Genomic DNA, 17,193 nt, shown 5'->3' with positions numbered 1-17,193 from the left:
AAAAATAGACTGAAGTAAGGCTGCCAAGAGGACTTGAAAGCGGGGCAGAATTGCAGGAAACCGATTTCAGGAGGTAGACTGGAATTGCATTGAAAGCATAGGAAAAGAGGCAGAACGTCCACAATGATGCATTTGGCCAAAAAGGGCGTATGCGTTTTTTCCTGAATATATTCAGGAAAAAACGCATACGCCCTTTTTGGCCAACCAAGCAAGCTTGCAAAGAAATCTGCACTACAATGAAGTCTCACTTCCCCCCGGTCAAAAGGGCCATCTGAAAAAAGTGTAAAATCCAGAAAGGCAGGACAGGCCATGGAGAACTGGGAGGCTTGTTATGCTGATGGGCGGGATGTAAATTGCCAACAGACACTGGGGAGAAGTGTATGGTGTTTCCTGAAACATCTAAAAAACAAAGCAACAGAACCTAGGGCACTTCCACTTATGGTCCTATAGCTTAGGGAATTTAAAATCAAAAAGACACAGCCACCCCAAAGTTTGGAACGGCTCTGTTTACAAGAACCTCGTTTACAGTACAAGTTCAACATCGCAGAAAGTGAAAAATGGATAAAGAAGTTGTGGTATTTACTTACAAAGCAATATCACTCAGCAATGAAATCTGTGTCATCAGGCCCTTAGCAGCACAATGAGTGGATTCAGGTATGATGATTCTAACTGAAATAAGTCACACAGAAAAAGAAACATCATAAGATATCAGTAATACACGGAATGTAAACTTGGCTACACAGGAACTGAATTACAGAACAGAACAGGGTCTCAAATTTAGAAAACCAACTTATGCTTGCTTAAGGGTAAAGGTGAGTTGGGGTGCTGCATAAAACCAGAGATTGAAATGAGCACAGATAAAGTTCCTTAAGTCAAATATGGAATAGACAAGAGCTACTCCTTGCTCAACGAAATGGACTCAACACCGCATATTAAACGCCTAAGAATGTACCTGACTAGTGAGTATCTTAAAACCTATGGATTGCTATGTCTCCGAAAGAGAATCAAGCATGTGTACAGGGGCATAAACGCAGCAGTGATAGGATTGGAGAGGTTCGGTGAGCAAATGAAGACCCTTTGAAGTCATATTGCATGGTACCCATTCCACGGGTTTCAACTACCCAGGTTTAAGGTATTCTTCCTTCAGCTAAAACATGCATGTGGAACCTAGAGTATGATCAACCATGTGATCGGGAGACGTGTTCAAATATGTCTCAGTTTTCCTCCCCTGGTACTCGGGTGCAACATTCCAGACGCTTTACTAACACTCTCCCGACTTGGAGAGTCAGTCCCTTTAACCTCCTGTTTGGCCCAGTTTGCAATTTCTGCGGAAGATGAACAGGAATAGCGAGAACCAATGAGAGGCTAGCTGCAGGTGTCTGGACGGGCAAATTTAACTCTCATTTCTCACCAGGAAGAGGAATTAACCAAAGGCTCAGCATGCCGGGCCGGAACCAGATTAGGGCCTGAAGCCATCCTGCGGTGTTGCGGCCAGGTCACAAGAAAGCGAGTTGAAGAAAGGAGCTCAGGGGCACTGTAATTCACAAACCTGCAGACTTATAAATGACAGCTATCGTCCAAAAATAGACTGAAGTAAGGCTGCCAAGAGGACTTGAAAGCGGGGCAGAATTGCAGGAAACCGATTTCAGGAGGTAGACTGGAATTGCATTGAAAGCATAGGAAAAGAGGCAGAACGTCCACAATGATGCACTTGGCCAAAAAGGGCGTATGCGTTTTTTCCTGAATATATTCAGGAAAAAACGCATACGCCCTTTTTGGCCAACCAAGCAAGCTTGCAAAGGAAATCTGCACTACAATGAAGTCTCACTTCCCCCCGGTCAAAAGGGCCATCTGAAAAAAGTGTAAAATCCAGAAAGGCAGGACAGGCCATGGAGAACTGGGAGCCTTGTTATGCTGAAGGGCGGGATGTAAATTGCCAATAAACAATCGGGAGAAGTGTATGGTGTTTCCTGAAACATCTAAAAAACAAAGCAACAGAGCCTAGGGCACTGCCACTTATGGTCCTATAGCTTAGGGAAATTAAAATCAAAAAGACACAGCCACCCCAAAGTTTGGGACGCCTCTGTTTACAAGAAGCTCGTTTACAGTACAAGTTCAACATCGCAGAAAGTGAAAAATGGATAAAGAAGTTGTGGTATTTACTTACAAAGCAATATCACTCAGCAATGAAATCTGTGTCATCAGGCCCTTAGCAGCACAATGAGTGGATTCAGGTATGATGATTCTAACTGAAATAAGTGACACAGAAAAAGAAACATCATAAGATATCAGTAATACACGGAATGTAAACTTGGCTACACAGGAACTGAATTACAGAACAGAACAGGGTCTCAAATTTAGAAAACCAACTTATGCTTGCTTAAGGGTAAAGGTGAGTTGGGGTGCTGCATAAAACCAGAGATTGAAATGAGCACAGATAAAGTTCCTTAAGTCAAATATGGAATAGACAAGAGCTACTCCTTGCTCAATGAAATGGACTCAACACCGCATATTAAACGCCTAAGAATGTACCTGACTAGTAAGTATCTTAAAACCTATGGATTGCTATGTCTCCGAAAGAGAATCAAGCATGTGTACAGGGGCATAAACGCAGCAGTGATAGGATTGGAGATGTTCGGTGAGCAAATGAAGACCCTTTGAAGTCATATTGCATGGTACCCATTCCACGGGTTTCAACTACCCAGGTTTAAGGTATTCTTCCTTCAGCTAAAACATGCATGTGGAACCTAGAGTATGATCAACCATGTGATCGGGAGAAGTGTTCAAATATGTCTCAGTTTTCGTACCCTGGTACTCGGGTGCAACATTCCAGACAGTTTACTAACACTCTCCCGACTTGGAGAGTCAGTCCCTTTAACCTCCTGTTTGGCCCAGTTTGCAATTTCTGCGGAAGATGAACAGGAATAGCGAGAACCAATGAGAGACTAGCTGGAGGTGTCTGGACGGGCAAATTTAACTCTCATTTCCCACCAGGAAGAGGAAATAACCAAAGGCTCAGCGTGCCATGCCGGAACCAGATTAGGGCCTGAAGCCATCCTGCGGTGTTGCGGCCAGCTCACAAGAAAGCGAGTTGAAGAAAGGAGCTCAGGGGCACTGTAATTCACAAACCTGCAGAGTTATAAATGACAGCTATCATCCAAAAATAGACTGAAGTAAGGCTGCCAAGAGGACTTGAAAGCGGGGCAGAATTGCAGGAAACCGATTTCAGGAGGTAGACTGGAATTGCATTGAAAGCATAGGAAAAGAGGCAGAACGTCCACAATGATGCACTTGGCCAAAAAGGGCGTATGCGTTTTTTCCTGAATATATTCAGGAAAAAACGCATACGCCCTTTTTGGCCAACCAAGCAAGCTTGCAAAGGAAATCTGCACTACAATGAAGTCTCATTCCCCCCGGTCAAAAGGGCCATCTGAAAAAAGTGTAAAATCCAGAAAGGCAGGACAGGCCATGGAGAACTGGGAGCCTTGTTATGCTGATGGGCGGGATGTAAATTGCCAACAACCACTTGGGAGAAGTGTATGGTGTTTCCTGAAACATCTAAAAAACAAAGCAACAGAACCTAGGGCACTTCCACTTATGGTCCTATAGCTTAGGGAAATTAAAATCAAAAAGACACAGCCACCCCAAAGTTTGGAACGGCTCTGTTTACAAGAACCTCGTTTACAGTACAAGTTCAACATCGCAGAAAGTGAAAAATGGATAAAGAAGTTGTGGTATTTACTTACAAAGCAATATCACTCAGCAATGAAATCTGTGTCATCAGGCCCTTAGCAGCACAATGAGTGGATTCAGGTATGATGATTCTAACTGAAATAAGTCACACAGAAAAAGAAACATCATAAGATATCAGTAATACACGGAATGTAAACTTGGCTACACAGGAACTGAATTACAGAACAGAACAGGGTCTCAAATTTAGAAAACCAACTTATGCTTGCTTAAGGGTAAAGGTGAGTTGGGGTGCTGCATAAAACCAGAGATTGAAATGAGCACAGATAAAGTTCCTTAAGTCAAATATGGAATAGACAAGAGCTACTCCTTGCTCAACGAAATGGACTCAACACCGCATATTAAACGCCTAAGAATGTACCTGACTAGTAAGTATCTTAAAACCTATGGATTGCTATGTCTCCGAAAGAGAATCAAGCATGTGTACAGGGGCATAAACGCAGCAGTGATAGGATTGGAGATGTTCGGTGAGCAAATGAAGACCCTTTGAAGTCATATTGCATGGTACCCATTCCACGGGTTTCAACTACCCAGGTTTAAGGTATTCTTCCTTCAGCTAAAACATGCATGTGGAACCTAGAGTATGATCAACCATGTGATCGGGAGAAGTGTTCAAATATGTCTCAGTTTTCGTACCCTGGTACTCGGGTGCAACATTCCAGACACTTTACTAACACTCTCCCGACTTGGAGAGTCAGTCCCTTTAACCTCCTGTTTGGCCCAGTTTGCAATTTCTGCGGAAGATGAACAGGAATAGCGAGAACCAATGAGAGGCTAGCTGGAGGTGTCTGGACGGGCAAATTTAACTCTCATTTCCCATCAGGAAGAGGAAATAACCAAAGGCTCAGCGTGCCGTGCCGGAACCAGATTAGGGCCTGAAGCCATCCTGCGGTGTTGCGGCCAGCTCACAAGAAAGCGAGTTGAAGAAAGGAGCTCAGGGGCACTGTAATTCACAAACCTGCAGACTTATAAATGACAGCTATCGTCCAAAAATAGACTGAAGTAAGGCTGCCAAGAGGACTTGAAAGCGGGGCAGAATTGCAGGAAACCGATTTCAGGAGGTAGACTGGAATTGCATTGAAAGCATAGGAAAAGAGGCAGAACGTCCACAATGATGCACTTGGCCAAAAAGGGCGTATGCGTTTTTTCCTGAATATATTCAGGAAAAAACGCATACGCCCTTTTTGGCCAACCAAGCAAGCTTGCAAAGGAAATCTGCACTACAATGAAGTCTCACTTCCCCCCGGTCAAAAGGGCCATCTGAAAAAAGTGTAAAATCCAGAAAGGCAGGACAGGCCATGGAGAACTGGGAGCCTTGTTATGCTGAAGGGCGGGATGTAAATTGCCAATAAACACTCGGGAGAAGTGTATGGTGTTTCCTGAAACATCTAAAAAACAAAGCAACAGAGCCTAGGGCACTGCCACTTATGGTCCTATAGCTTAGGGAAATTAAAATCAAAAAGACACAGCCACCCCAAAGTTTGGGACGCCTCTGTTTACAAGAAGCTCGTTTACAGTACAAGTTCAACATCGCAGAAAGTGAAAAATGGATAAAGAAGTTGTGGTATTTACTTACAAAGCAATATCACTCAGCAATGAAATCTGTGTCATCAGGCCCTTAGCAGCACAATGAGTGGATTCAGGTATGATGATTCTAACTGAAATAAGTCACACAGAAAAAGAAACATCATAAGATATCAGTAATACACGGAATGTAAACTTGGCTACACAGGAACTGAATTACAGAACAGAACAGGGTCTCAAATTTAGAAAACCAACTTATGCTTGCTTAAGGGTAAAGGTGAGTTGGGGTGCTGCATAAAACCAGAGATTGAAATGAGCACAGATAAAGTTCCTTAAGTCAAATATGGAATAGACAAGAGCTACTCCTTGCTCAACGAAATGGACTCAACACCGCATATTAAACGCCTAAGAATGTACCTGACTAGTAAGTATCTTAAAACCTATGGATTGCTATGTCTCCGAAAGAGAATCAAGCATGTGTACAGGGGCATAAACGCAGCAGTGATAGGATTGGAGATGTTCGGTGAGCAAATGAAGACCCTTTGAAGTCATATTGCATGGTACCCATTCCACGGGTTTCAACTACCCAGGTTTAAGGTATTCTTCCTTCAGCTAAAACATGCATGTGGAACCTAGAGTATGATCAACCATGTGATCGGGAGACGTGTTCAAATATGTCTCAGTTTTCGTACCCTGGTACTCGGGTGCAACATTCCAGACACTTTACTAACACTCTCCCGACTTGGAGAGTCAGTCCCTTTAACCTCCTGTTTGGCCCAGTTTGCAATTTCTGCGGAAGATGAACAGGAATAGCGAGAACCAATGAGAGACTAGCTGGAGGTGTCTGGACGGGCAAATTTAACTCTCATTTCCCACCAGGAAGAGGAAATAACCAAAGGCTCAGCGTGCCGTGCCGGAACCAGATTAGGGCCTGAAGCCATCCTGCGGTGTTGCGGCCAGCTCACAAGAAAGCGAGTTGAAGAAAGGAGCTCAGGGGCACTGTAATTCACAAACCTGCAGAGTTATAAATGACAGCTATCGTCCAAAAATAGACTGAAGTAAGGCTGCCAAGAGGACTTGAAAGCGGGGCAGAATTGCAGGAAACCGATTTCAGGAGGTAGACTGGAATTGCATTGAAAGCATAGGAAAAGAGGCAGAACGTCCACAATGATGCACTTCGCCAAAAAGGGCGTATGCGTTTTTTCCTGAATATATTCAGGAAAAAACGCATACGCCCTTTTTGGCCAACCAAGCAAGCTTGCAAAGGAAATCTGCACTACAATGAAGTCTCATTCCCCCCGGTCAAAAGGGCCATCTGAAAAAAGTGTAAAATCCAGAAAGGCAGGACAGGCCATGGAGAACTGGGAGCCTTGTTATGCTGATGGGCGGGATGTAAATTGCCAACAACCACTTGGGAGAAGTGTATGGTGTTTCCTGAAACATCTAAAAAACAAAGCAACAGAACCTAGGGCACTTCCACTTATGGTCCTATAGCTTAGGGAAATTAAAATCAAAAAGACACAGCCACCCCAAAGTTTGGAACGGCTCTGTTTACAAGAACCTCGTTTACAGTACAAGTTCAACATCGCAGAAAGTGAAAAATGGATAAAGAAGTTGTGGTATTTACTTACAAAGCAATATCACTCAGCAATGAAATCTGTGTCATCAGGCCCTTAGCAGCACAATGAGTGGATTCAGGTATGATGATTCTAACTGAAATAAGTCACACAGAAAAAGAAACATCATAAGATATCAGTAATACACGGAATGTAAACTTGGCTACACAGGAACTGAATTACAGAACAGAACAGGGTCTCAAATTTAGAAAACCAACTTATGCTTGCTTAAGGGTAAAGGTGAGTTGGGGTGCTGCATAAAACCAGAGATTGAAATGAGCACAGATAAAGTTCCTTAAGTCAAATATGGAATAGACAAGAGCTACTCCTTGCTCAACGAAATGGACTCAACACCGCATATTAAACGCCTAAGAATGTACCTGACTAGTAAGTATCTTAAAACCTATGGATTGCTATGTCTCCGAAAGAGAATCAAGCATGTGTACAGGGGCATAAACGCAGCAGTGATAGGATTGGAGATGTTCGGTGAGCAAATGAAGACCCTTTGAAGTCATATTGCATGGTACCCATTCCACGGGTTTCAACTATCCAGGTTTAAGGTATTCTTCCTTCAGCTAAAACATGCATGTGGAACCTAGAGTATGATCAACCATGTGATCGGGAGACGTGTTCAAATATGTCTCAGTTTTCGTACCCTGGTACTCGGGTGCAACATTCCAGACACTTTACTAACACTCTCCCGACTTGGAGAGTCAGTCCCTTTAACCTCCTGTTTGGCCCAGTTTGCAATTTCTGCGGAAGATGAACAGGAATAGCGAGAACCAATGAGAGACTAGCTGGAGGTGTCTGGACGGGCAAATTTAACTCTCATTTCCCACCAGGAAGAGGAAATAACCAAAGGCTCAGCGTGCCGTGCCGGAACCAGATTAGGGCCTGAAGCCATCCTGCGGTGTTGCGGCCAGCTCACAAGAAAGCGAGTTGAAGAAAGGAGCTCAGGGGCACTGTAATTCACAAACCTGCAGACTTATAAATGACAGCTATCATCCAAAAATAGACTGAAGTAAGGCTGCCAAGAGGACTTGAAAGCGGGGCAGAATTGCAGGAAACCGATTTCAGGAGGTAGACTGGAATTGCATTGAAAGCATAGGAAAAGAGGCAGAACGTCCACAATGATGCACTTCGCCAAAAAGGGCGTATGCGTTTTTTCCTGAATATATTCAGGAAAAAACGCATACGCCCTTTTTGGCCAACCAAGCAAGCTTGCAAAGGAAATCTGCACTACAATGAAGTCTCATTCCCCCCGGTCAAAAGGGCCATCTGAAAAAAGTGTAAAATCCAGAAAGGCAGGACAGGCCATGGAGAACTGGGAGCCTTGTTATGCTGATGGGCGGGATGTAAATTGCCAACAACCACTTGGGAGAAGTGTATGGTGTTTCCTGAAACATCTAAAAAACAAAGCAACAGAACCTAGGGCACTTCCACTTATGGTCCTATAGCTTAGGGAAATTAAAATCAAAAAGACACAGCCACCCCAAAGTTTGGAACGGCTCTGTTTACAAGAACCTCGTTTACAGTACAAGTTCAACATCGCAGAAAGTGAAAAATGGATAAAGAAGTTGTGGTATTTACTTACAAAGCAATATCACTCAGCAATGAAATCTGTGTCATCAGGCCCTTAGCAGCACAATGAGTGGATTCAGGTATGATGATTCTAACTGAAATAAGTCACACAGAAAAAGAAACATCATAAGATATCAGTAATACACGGAATGTAAACTTGGCTACACAGGAACTGAATTACAGAACAGAACAGGGTCTCAAATTTAGAAAACCAACTTATGCTTGCTTAAGGGTAAAGGTGAGTTGGGGTGCTGCATAAAACCAGAGATTGAAATGAGCACAGATAAAGTTCCTTAAGTCAAATATGGAATAGACAAGAGCTACTCCTTGCTCAACGAAATGGACTCAACACCGCATATTAAACGCCTAAGAATGTACCTGACTAGTAAGTATCTTAAAACCTATGGATTGCTATGTCTCCGAAAGAGAATCAAGCATGTGTACAGGGGCATAAACGCAGCAGTGATAGGATTGGAGATGTTCGGTGAGCAAATGAAGACCCTTTGAAGTCATATTGCATGGTACCCATTCCACGGGTTTCAACTACCCAGGTTTAAGGTATTCTTCCTTCAGCTAAAACATGCATGTGGAACCTAGAGTATGATCAACCATGTGATCGGGAGAAGTGTTCAAATATGTCTCAGTTTTCGTACCCTGGTACTCGGGTGCAACATTCCAGACACTTTACTAACACTCTCCCGACTTGGAGAGTCAGTCCCTTTAACCTCCTGTTTGGCCCAGTTTGCAATTTCTGCGGAAGATGAACAGGAATAGCGAGAACCAATGAGAGACTAGCTGGAGGTGTCTGGACGGGCAAATTTAACTCTCATTTCCCACCAGGAAGAGGAAATAACCAAAGGCTCAGCGTGCCGTGCCGGAACCAGATTAGGGCCTGAAGCCATCCTGCGGTGTTGCGGCCAGCTCACAAGAAAGCGAGTTGAAGAAAGGAGCTCAGGGGCACTGTAATTCACAAACCTGCAGAGTTATAAATGACAGCTATCGTCCAAAAATAGACTGAAGTAAGGCTGCCAAGAGGACTTGAAAGCGGGGCAGAATTGCAGGAAACCGATTTCAGGAGGTAGACTGGAATTGCATTGAAAGCATAGGAAAAGAGGCAGAACGTGCACAATGATGCACTTGGCCAAAAAGGGCGTATGCGTTTTTTCCTGAATATATTCAGGAAAAAACGCATACGTCCTTTTTGGCCAACCAAGCAAGCTTGCAAAGGAAATCTGCACTACAATGAAGTCTCATTCCCCCCGGTCAAAAGGGCCATCTGAAAAAAGTGTAAAATCCAGAAAGGCAGGACAGGCCATGGAGAACTGGGAGCCTTGTTATGCTGATGGGCGGGATGTAAATTGCCAACAACCACTTGGGAGAAGTGTATGGTGTTTCCTGAAACATCTAAAAAACAAAGCAACAGAACCTAGGGCACTTCCACTTATGGTCCTATAGCTTAGGGAAATTAAAATCAAAAAGACACAGACACCCCAAAGTTTGGAACGGCTCTGTTTACAAGAACCTCGTTTACAGTACAAGTTCAACATCGCAGAAAGTGAAAAATGGATAAAGAAGTTGTGGTATTTACTTACAAAGCAGTATCACTCAGCAATGAAATCTATGTCATCAGGCCCTTAGCAGCACAATGAGTGGATTCAGGTATGATGATTCTAACTGAAATAAGTCACACAGAAAAAGAAACATCATAAGATATCAGTAATACATGGAATGTAAACTTGGCTACACAGGAACTGAATTACAGAACAGAACAGGGTCTCAAATTTAGAAAACCAACTTATGCTTGCTTAAGGGGAAAGGTGAGTTGGGGTGCTGCATAAAACCAGAGATTGAAATGAGCACAGATAAAGTTCCTTAAGCCAAATATGGAATAGACAAGAGCTACTCCTTGCTCAACCAAATGGACTCAACACCGCATATTAAACGCCTAAGAATGTACCTGACTAGTAAGTATCTTAAAACCTATGGATTGCTATGTCTCCGAAAGAGAATCAAGCATGTGTACAGGGGCATAAACGCAGCAGTGATAGGATTGGAGAGGTTCGGTGAGCAAATGAAGACCCTTTGAAGTCATATTGCATGATACCCATTACACGGGTCTCAACTCTCCAGGTTTAAGGTATTCTTCCTTCAGCTAAAACATGCATGTGGAACCTAGAGTATGATCAACCATGTGATCGGGAGACGTGTTCAAATATGTCTCAGTTTTCCTCCCCTGGTACTCGGGTGCAACATTCCAGACGCTTTACTAACACTCTCCCCACTTGGAGAGTCAGTCCCTTTAACCTCCTGTTTGGCCCAGTTTGCAATTTCTGCGGAAGATGAACAGGAATAGCGAGAACCAATGAGAGACTAGCTGGAGGTGTCTGGACGGGCAAATTTAACTCTCATTTCCCACCAGGAAGAGGAAATAACCAAAGGCTCAGCGTGCCGTGCCGGAACCAGATTAGGGCCTGAAGCCATCCTGCGGTGTTGCGGCCAGCTCACAAGAAAGCGAGTTGAAGAAAGGAGCTCAGGGGCACTGTAATTCACAAACCTGCAGAGTTATAAATGACAGCTATCGTCCAAAAATAGACTGAAGTAAGGCTGCCAAGAGGACTTGAAAGCGGGGCAGAATTGCAGGAAACCGATTTCAGGAGGTAGACGGAAATTGCATTGAAAGCATAGGAAAAGAGGCAGAACGTCCACAATGATGCACTTGGCCAAAAAGGGCGTATGCGTTTTTTCCTGAATATATTCAGGAAAAAACGCATACGCCCTTTTTGGCCAACCAAGCAAGCTTGCAAAGGAAATCTGCACTACAATGAAGTCTCACTTCCCCCCGGTCAAAAGGGCCATCTGAAAAAAGTGTAAAATCCAGAAAGGCAGGACAGGCCATGGAGAACTGGGAGCCTTGTTATGCTGATGGGCGGGATGTAAATTGCCAACAGACACTCGGGAGAAGTGTATGGTGTTTCCTGAAACATCTAAAAAACAAAGCAACAGAGCCTAGGGCACTTCCACTTATGGTCCTATAGCTTAGGGAAATTAAAATCAAAAAGACACAGCCACCCCAAAGTTTGGGACGCCTCCGCTTACAAGAACCTCGTTTACCGTACAAGTTCAATATCACAGAAAGTGAAAAATAGATAAAGAACTTGTGGTACTTACGTACAATGCAGTATCACTCAGCAATGAAATCTATGTCATCAGGCCCGTAGCAGCATAATGAGTGGATTCAGGTACGATGATTCTAACTGAAATAAGTCACACAGAAAAAGAAACATCATAAGATATCACTAATACACGGAATGTAAACTTGGCTACACAGGAACTGCATTCCAAAACAGAACAGGGTCTCAAATTTAGAAAACCAACTTATGCTTGCTTAAGGGTAAAGGTGAGTTGGGGTGCTGCATAAAACCAGAGATTGAAATGAGCACAGATAAAGTTCCTTAAGCCAAATATGAAATAGACAAGAGCTACTCCTTGCTCAACGAAATGGACTCAAAACCCCATATTAAACGCCTAAGAATGTACCTGACTAGTAAGTATCTTAAAACCTATGGATTGCTATGTCTCCAAAAGAGAATCAAGCGTGTGTACAGGGGCATAAATGCAGCAGTGATAGGATTGGAGACGTTCGGTGAGCAAATGAAGACCCTTTGAAGTCATATTGCACGGTACCCATTCCACGGGTCTCAACTCTCCAGGTTTAAGGTATTCTTCCTTCAGCTAAAACATGCATGTGGAACCCAGAGTATGATCAACCATGTGAATGGGAGACGTGTTCAAATATGTCTCAGTTTTCCTACCCTGGTACTCGGGTGCAACACTCCAGACTCTTTACTAACACTCTCCCGACTTGGAGAGTCAGTCCCTTTAACCTCCTGTTTGGCCCAGTTTGCAATTTCTGCGGAAGATGAACAGGAATAGCGAGAACCAATGAGAGGCTAGCTGCAGGTGTCTGGACGGGCAAATTTAATTCTCATTTCCCACCAGGAAGAGGAATCAACCAAAGGCTCAGCATGCCGGGCCGGAACCAGATTAGGGCCTGAAGCCATCCTGCGGTGTTGCGGCCAGCTCACAAGAAAGCGAGTTGAAGAAAGGAGCTCAGGGGCACTGTAATTCACAAACCTGCAGAGTTATAAATGACAGCTATCGTCCAAAATATACTGAAGTAAGGCTGCCAAGAGGACTTGAAAGCGGGGCAGAATTGCAGGAAACCGATTTCAGGAGGTAGACTGGAATTGCATTGAAAGCATAGGAAAAGAGGCAGAACGTCCACAATGATGCACTTGGCCAAAAAGGGCGTATGCGTTTTTTCCTGAATATATTCAGGAAAAAACGCATACGCCCTTTTTGGCCAACCAAGCAAGCTTGCAAAGGAAATCTGCACTACAATGAAGTCTCACTTCCCCCCGGTCAAAAGGGCCATCTGAAAAAAGTGTAAAATCCAGAAAGGCAGGACAGGCCATGGACAACTGGGAGCCTTGTTATGCTGATGGGCGGGATGTAAATTGCCAACAGACACTCGGGAGAAGTGTATGGTGTTTCCTGAAACATCTAAAAAACAAAGCAACAGAGCCTAGGGCACTGCCACTTATGGTCCTATAGCTTAGGGAAATTAAAATCAAAAAGACACAGCCACCCCAAAGTTTGGGACGCCTCTGTTTACAAGAACCTCGTTTACAGTACAAGTTCAACATCGCAGAAAGTGAAAAATGGATAAAGAAATTGTGGTATTTACTTACAAAGCAATATCACTCAGCAATGAAATCTATGTCATCAGGCCCTTAGCAGCACAATGAGTGGATTCAGGTATGATGTTTCTAACTGAAATAAGTCACACAGAAAAAGAAACATCATAAGATATCAGTAATACACGGAATGTATACTTGGCTACACAGGAACTGAATTACAGAACAGAACAGGGTCTCAAATTTAGAAAATCAACTTATGCTTGCTTAAGGGGAAAGGTGAGTTGGGGTGCTGCATAAAACCAGAGATTGAAATGAGCACAGATAAAGTTCCTTAAGCCAAATATGGAATAGACAAGAGCTACTCCTTGCTCAACGAAATGGACTCAAAACCCCATATTAAACGCCTAAGAATGTACCTGACTAGTAAGTATCTTAAAACCTATGGATTGCTATGTCTCCGAAAGAGAATCAAGCATGTGTACAGGGGCATAAACGCAGCAGTGATAGGATTGGAGATGTTCGGTGAGCAAATGAAGACCCTTTGAAGTCATATTGCATGGTACCCATTCCACGGGTCTCAACTCTCAAGGTTTAAGGTATTCTTCCTTCAGCTAAAACATGCATGTGGAACCCAGAGTATGATCAACCATGTGATCGGGAGACGTGTTCAAATATGTCTCAGTTTTCGTACCCTGGTACTTGGGTGCAACATTCCAGATGCTTTACTAACACTCTCCCGACTTGGAGAGTCAGTCCCTTTAACCTCCTGTTTGGCCCAGTTTGCAATTTCTGTGGAAGATGAACAGGAATAGCGACAACCAATGAGAGACTAGCTGGAGGTGTCTGGATGGGCAAATTTAACTCTCATTTCCCACCAGGAAGAGGAATTAACCAAAGGCTCAGCGTGCCGTGCCAGAACCAGATTAGGGCCTGAAGACATCCTGCGGTGTTGCGACCAGGTCACAAGAAAGCGAGTTGAAGAAAGGAGCTCAGGGGCACTGTAATTCACAAACCTGCAGAGTTATAAATGACAGCTATCGTCCAAAAATATACTGAAGTAAGGCTGCCAAGAGGACTTGAAAGCGGGGCAGAATTACGGGAAACTGATTTCAGGAGGTAGACTGGAATTGCATTGAAAGCATAGGAAAAGAGGCAGAACGTCCACAATGATGCACTTCGCCAAAAAGGGCGTATGCGTTTTTTCCTGAATATATTCAGGAAAAAACGCATACGCCCTTTTTGGCCAACCAAGCAAGCTTGCAAAGGAAATCTGCACTACAATGAAGTCTCACTTCCCCCCGGTCAAAAGGGCCATCTGAAAAAAGTGTAAAATCCAGAAAGGCAGGACAGGCCATGGAGAACTGGGAGCCTTGTTATGCTGATGGGCGGGATGTAAATTGCCAACAGACACTCAGGAGAAGTGTATGGTGTTTCCTGAAACATCTAAAAAACAAAGCAACAGAGCCTAGGGCACTGCCACTTATGGTCCTATAGCTTAGGGAATTTAAAATCAAAAAGACACAGCCACCCCAAAGTTTGGAACGGCTCTGTTTACAAGAACCTCGTTTACAGTACAAGTTCAACATCGCAGAAAGTGAAAAATGGATAAAAAAGTTGTGGTATTTACTTACAAAGCAATATCACTCAGCAATGAAATCTGTGTCATCAGGCCCTTAGTAGCACAATGAGTGGATTCAGGTATGATGATTCTAACTGAAATAAGTCACACAGAAAAAGAAACATCATAAGATATCAGTAATACACGGAATGTAAACTTGGCTACACAGGAACTGAATTACAGAACAGAACAGGGTCTCAAATTTAGAAAACCAACTTATGCTTGCTTAAGGGTAAAGGTGAGTTGGGGTACTGCATAAAACCAGAGATTGAAATGAGCACAGATAAAGTTCCTTAAGCCAAATATGGAATAGACAAGAGCTACTCCTTGCTCAAAGAAATGGACTCAACACCGCATATTAAACGCCTAAGAATGTACCTGACTAGTAAGTATCTTAAAATCTAGGGATTGCTATGTCTCCGAAAGAGAATCAAGCATGTGTACAGGGGCATAAACGCAGCAGTGATAGGATTGGAGAGGTTCGGTGAGCAAATGAAGACCCTTTGAAGTCATATTGCATGGTACCCATTCCACGGGTTTCAACTACCCAGGTTTTAGGTATTCTTCCTTCAGCTAAAACATGCATGTGGAACCCAGAGTATGATCAACCATGTGATCGGGAGATGTGTTCAAATATGTCTCAGTTTTCCTCCCCTGGTACTCGGGTGCAACATTCCAGACGCTTTACTAACACTCTCCCCACTTGGAGAGTCAGCGCCTTTAACCTCCTGTTTGGCACAGTTTGCAATTTCTGCGGAAGATGAACAGGAATAGCGAGAACCAATGAGAGACTAGCTGGAGGTGTCTGGACGGGCAAATTTAACTCTCATTTCCCACCAGGAAGAGGAAATAACCAGAGGCTCAGCGTGCCGTGCCGGAACCAGATTAGGGCCTGAAGCCCTCCTGCGGTGTTGCGGCCAGCTCAAAAGAAAGCAAATTGAAGAAAGGAGCTCAGGGGCACTGTAATTCACAAACCTGCAGAGTTATAAATGACAGCTATCGTCCAATAATAGACTGATGTAAGGCTGCCAAGAGGACTTGAAAGCGGGGCAGAATTGCAGGAAACCGATTTCAGGAGGTAGACTGGAATTGCATTGAAAGCATAGGAAAAGAGGCAGAACGTCCACAATGATGCACTTGGCCAAAAAGGGCGTATGCGTTTTTTCCTGAATATATTCAGGAAAAAACGCATACGCCCTTTTTGGCCAACCAAGCAAACTTGCAAAGGAAATCTGCACTACAATGAAGTCTCACTTCCCCCCGGTCAAAAGGGCCATCTGAAAAAAGTGTAAAATCCAGAAAGGCAGGACAGGCCATGGAGAACTGGGAGCCTTGTTATGCTGATGGGCGGGATGTAAATTGCCAACAGACACTCAGGAGAAGTGTATGGTGTTTCCTGAAACATCTAAAAAACAAAGCAACAGAGCCTAGGGCACTTCCACTTATGGTCCTATAGCTTCGAGAAATTAAAATCAAAAAGACACAGCCACCCCAAAGTTTGGGACGCCTCCGTTTACAAGAACCTCGTTTACCGTACAAGTTCAATATCACAGAAAGTGAAAAATGGATAAAGAACTTGTGGTACTTACGTACAATGCAGTATCACTCAGCAATGAAATCTATGTCATCAGGCCCGTAGCAGCATAATGAGTGGATTCAGGTACGATGATTCTAACTGAAATAAGTCACACAGAAAAAGAAACATCATAAGATATCACTAATACACGGAATGTAAACTTGGCTACACAGGAACTGCATTCCAAAACAGAACAGGGTCTCAAATTTAGAAAACCAACTTATGCTTGCTTAAGGGGAAAGGTGAGTTGGGGTGCTGCATAAAACCAGAGATTGAAATGAGCACAGATAAAGTTCCTTAAGCCAAATATGGAATAGACAAGAGCTACTCCTTGCTCAACGAAATGGACTCAAAACCCCATATTAAACGCCTAAGAATGTACCTGACTAGTAAGTATCTTAAAACCTATGGATTGCTATGTCTCCAAAAGAGAATCAAGCGTGTGTACAGGGGCATAAATGCAGCAGTGATAGGATTGGAGAGGTTCGGTGAGCAAATGAAGACCCTTTGAAGTCATATTGCATGGTACCCATTCCACGGGTCTCAACTCTCCAGGTTTAAGGTATTCTTCCTTCAGCTAAAACATGCATGTGGAACCCAGAGTATGATCAACCATGTGAACGGGAGACGTGTTCAAATATGTCTCAGTTTTCCTACCCTGGTACTCGGGTGCAACACTCCAGACGCTTTACTAACACTCTCCCGACTTGGAGAGTCAGTCCCTTTAACCTCCTGTTTGGCCCAGTTTGCAATTTCTGCGGAAGATGAACAGGAATAGCGAGAACCAATGAGAGGCTAGCTGCAGGTGTCTGGACGGGCAAATTTAAC

The 17,193-nt window shown here is 43.7% G+C and overlaps 1 long non-coding RNA gene across 6 annotated transcripts in view; it reads right to left on the bottom strand.

The window, feature by feature from the left end:
• The window catches only part of LOC307181178, a 523,312-nt gene that overhangs the window by 120,624 nt on the left and 385,495 nt on the right, over positions 1-17,193 (bottom strand). Inside the window, exon 1 of one of the 6 annotated variants that reach the window (XR_013826079.1) lies at positions 14,803-14,884. The exons of the other annotated variants lie outside the window; for them this stretch is intronic. This is a non-coding gene — a long non-coding RNA (uncharacterized lncRNA). Of the gene's footprint in view, positions 1-14,802; positions 14,885-17,193 lie in introns of those variants that run through there. 6 annotated transcript variants of the gene reach the window in all.

This window comes from Stenella coeruleoalba (assembly GCF_951394435.1).
Source record: "Stenella coeruleoalba genome assembly, contig: scaffold_184, whole genome shotgun sequence".
Taxonomy (NCBI): domain Eukaryota; kingdom Metazoa; phylum Chordata; class Mammalia; order Artiodactyla; family Delphinidae; genus Stenella; species Stenella coeruleoalba.
The sequence above is the reverse complement of the archived record's forward strand: the minus strand, read 5'-3'. Positions and strand labels throughout refer to the sequence as shown.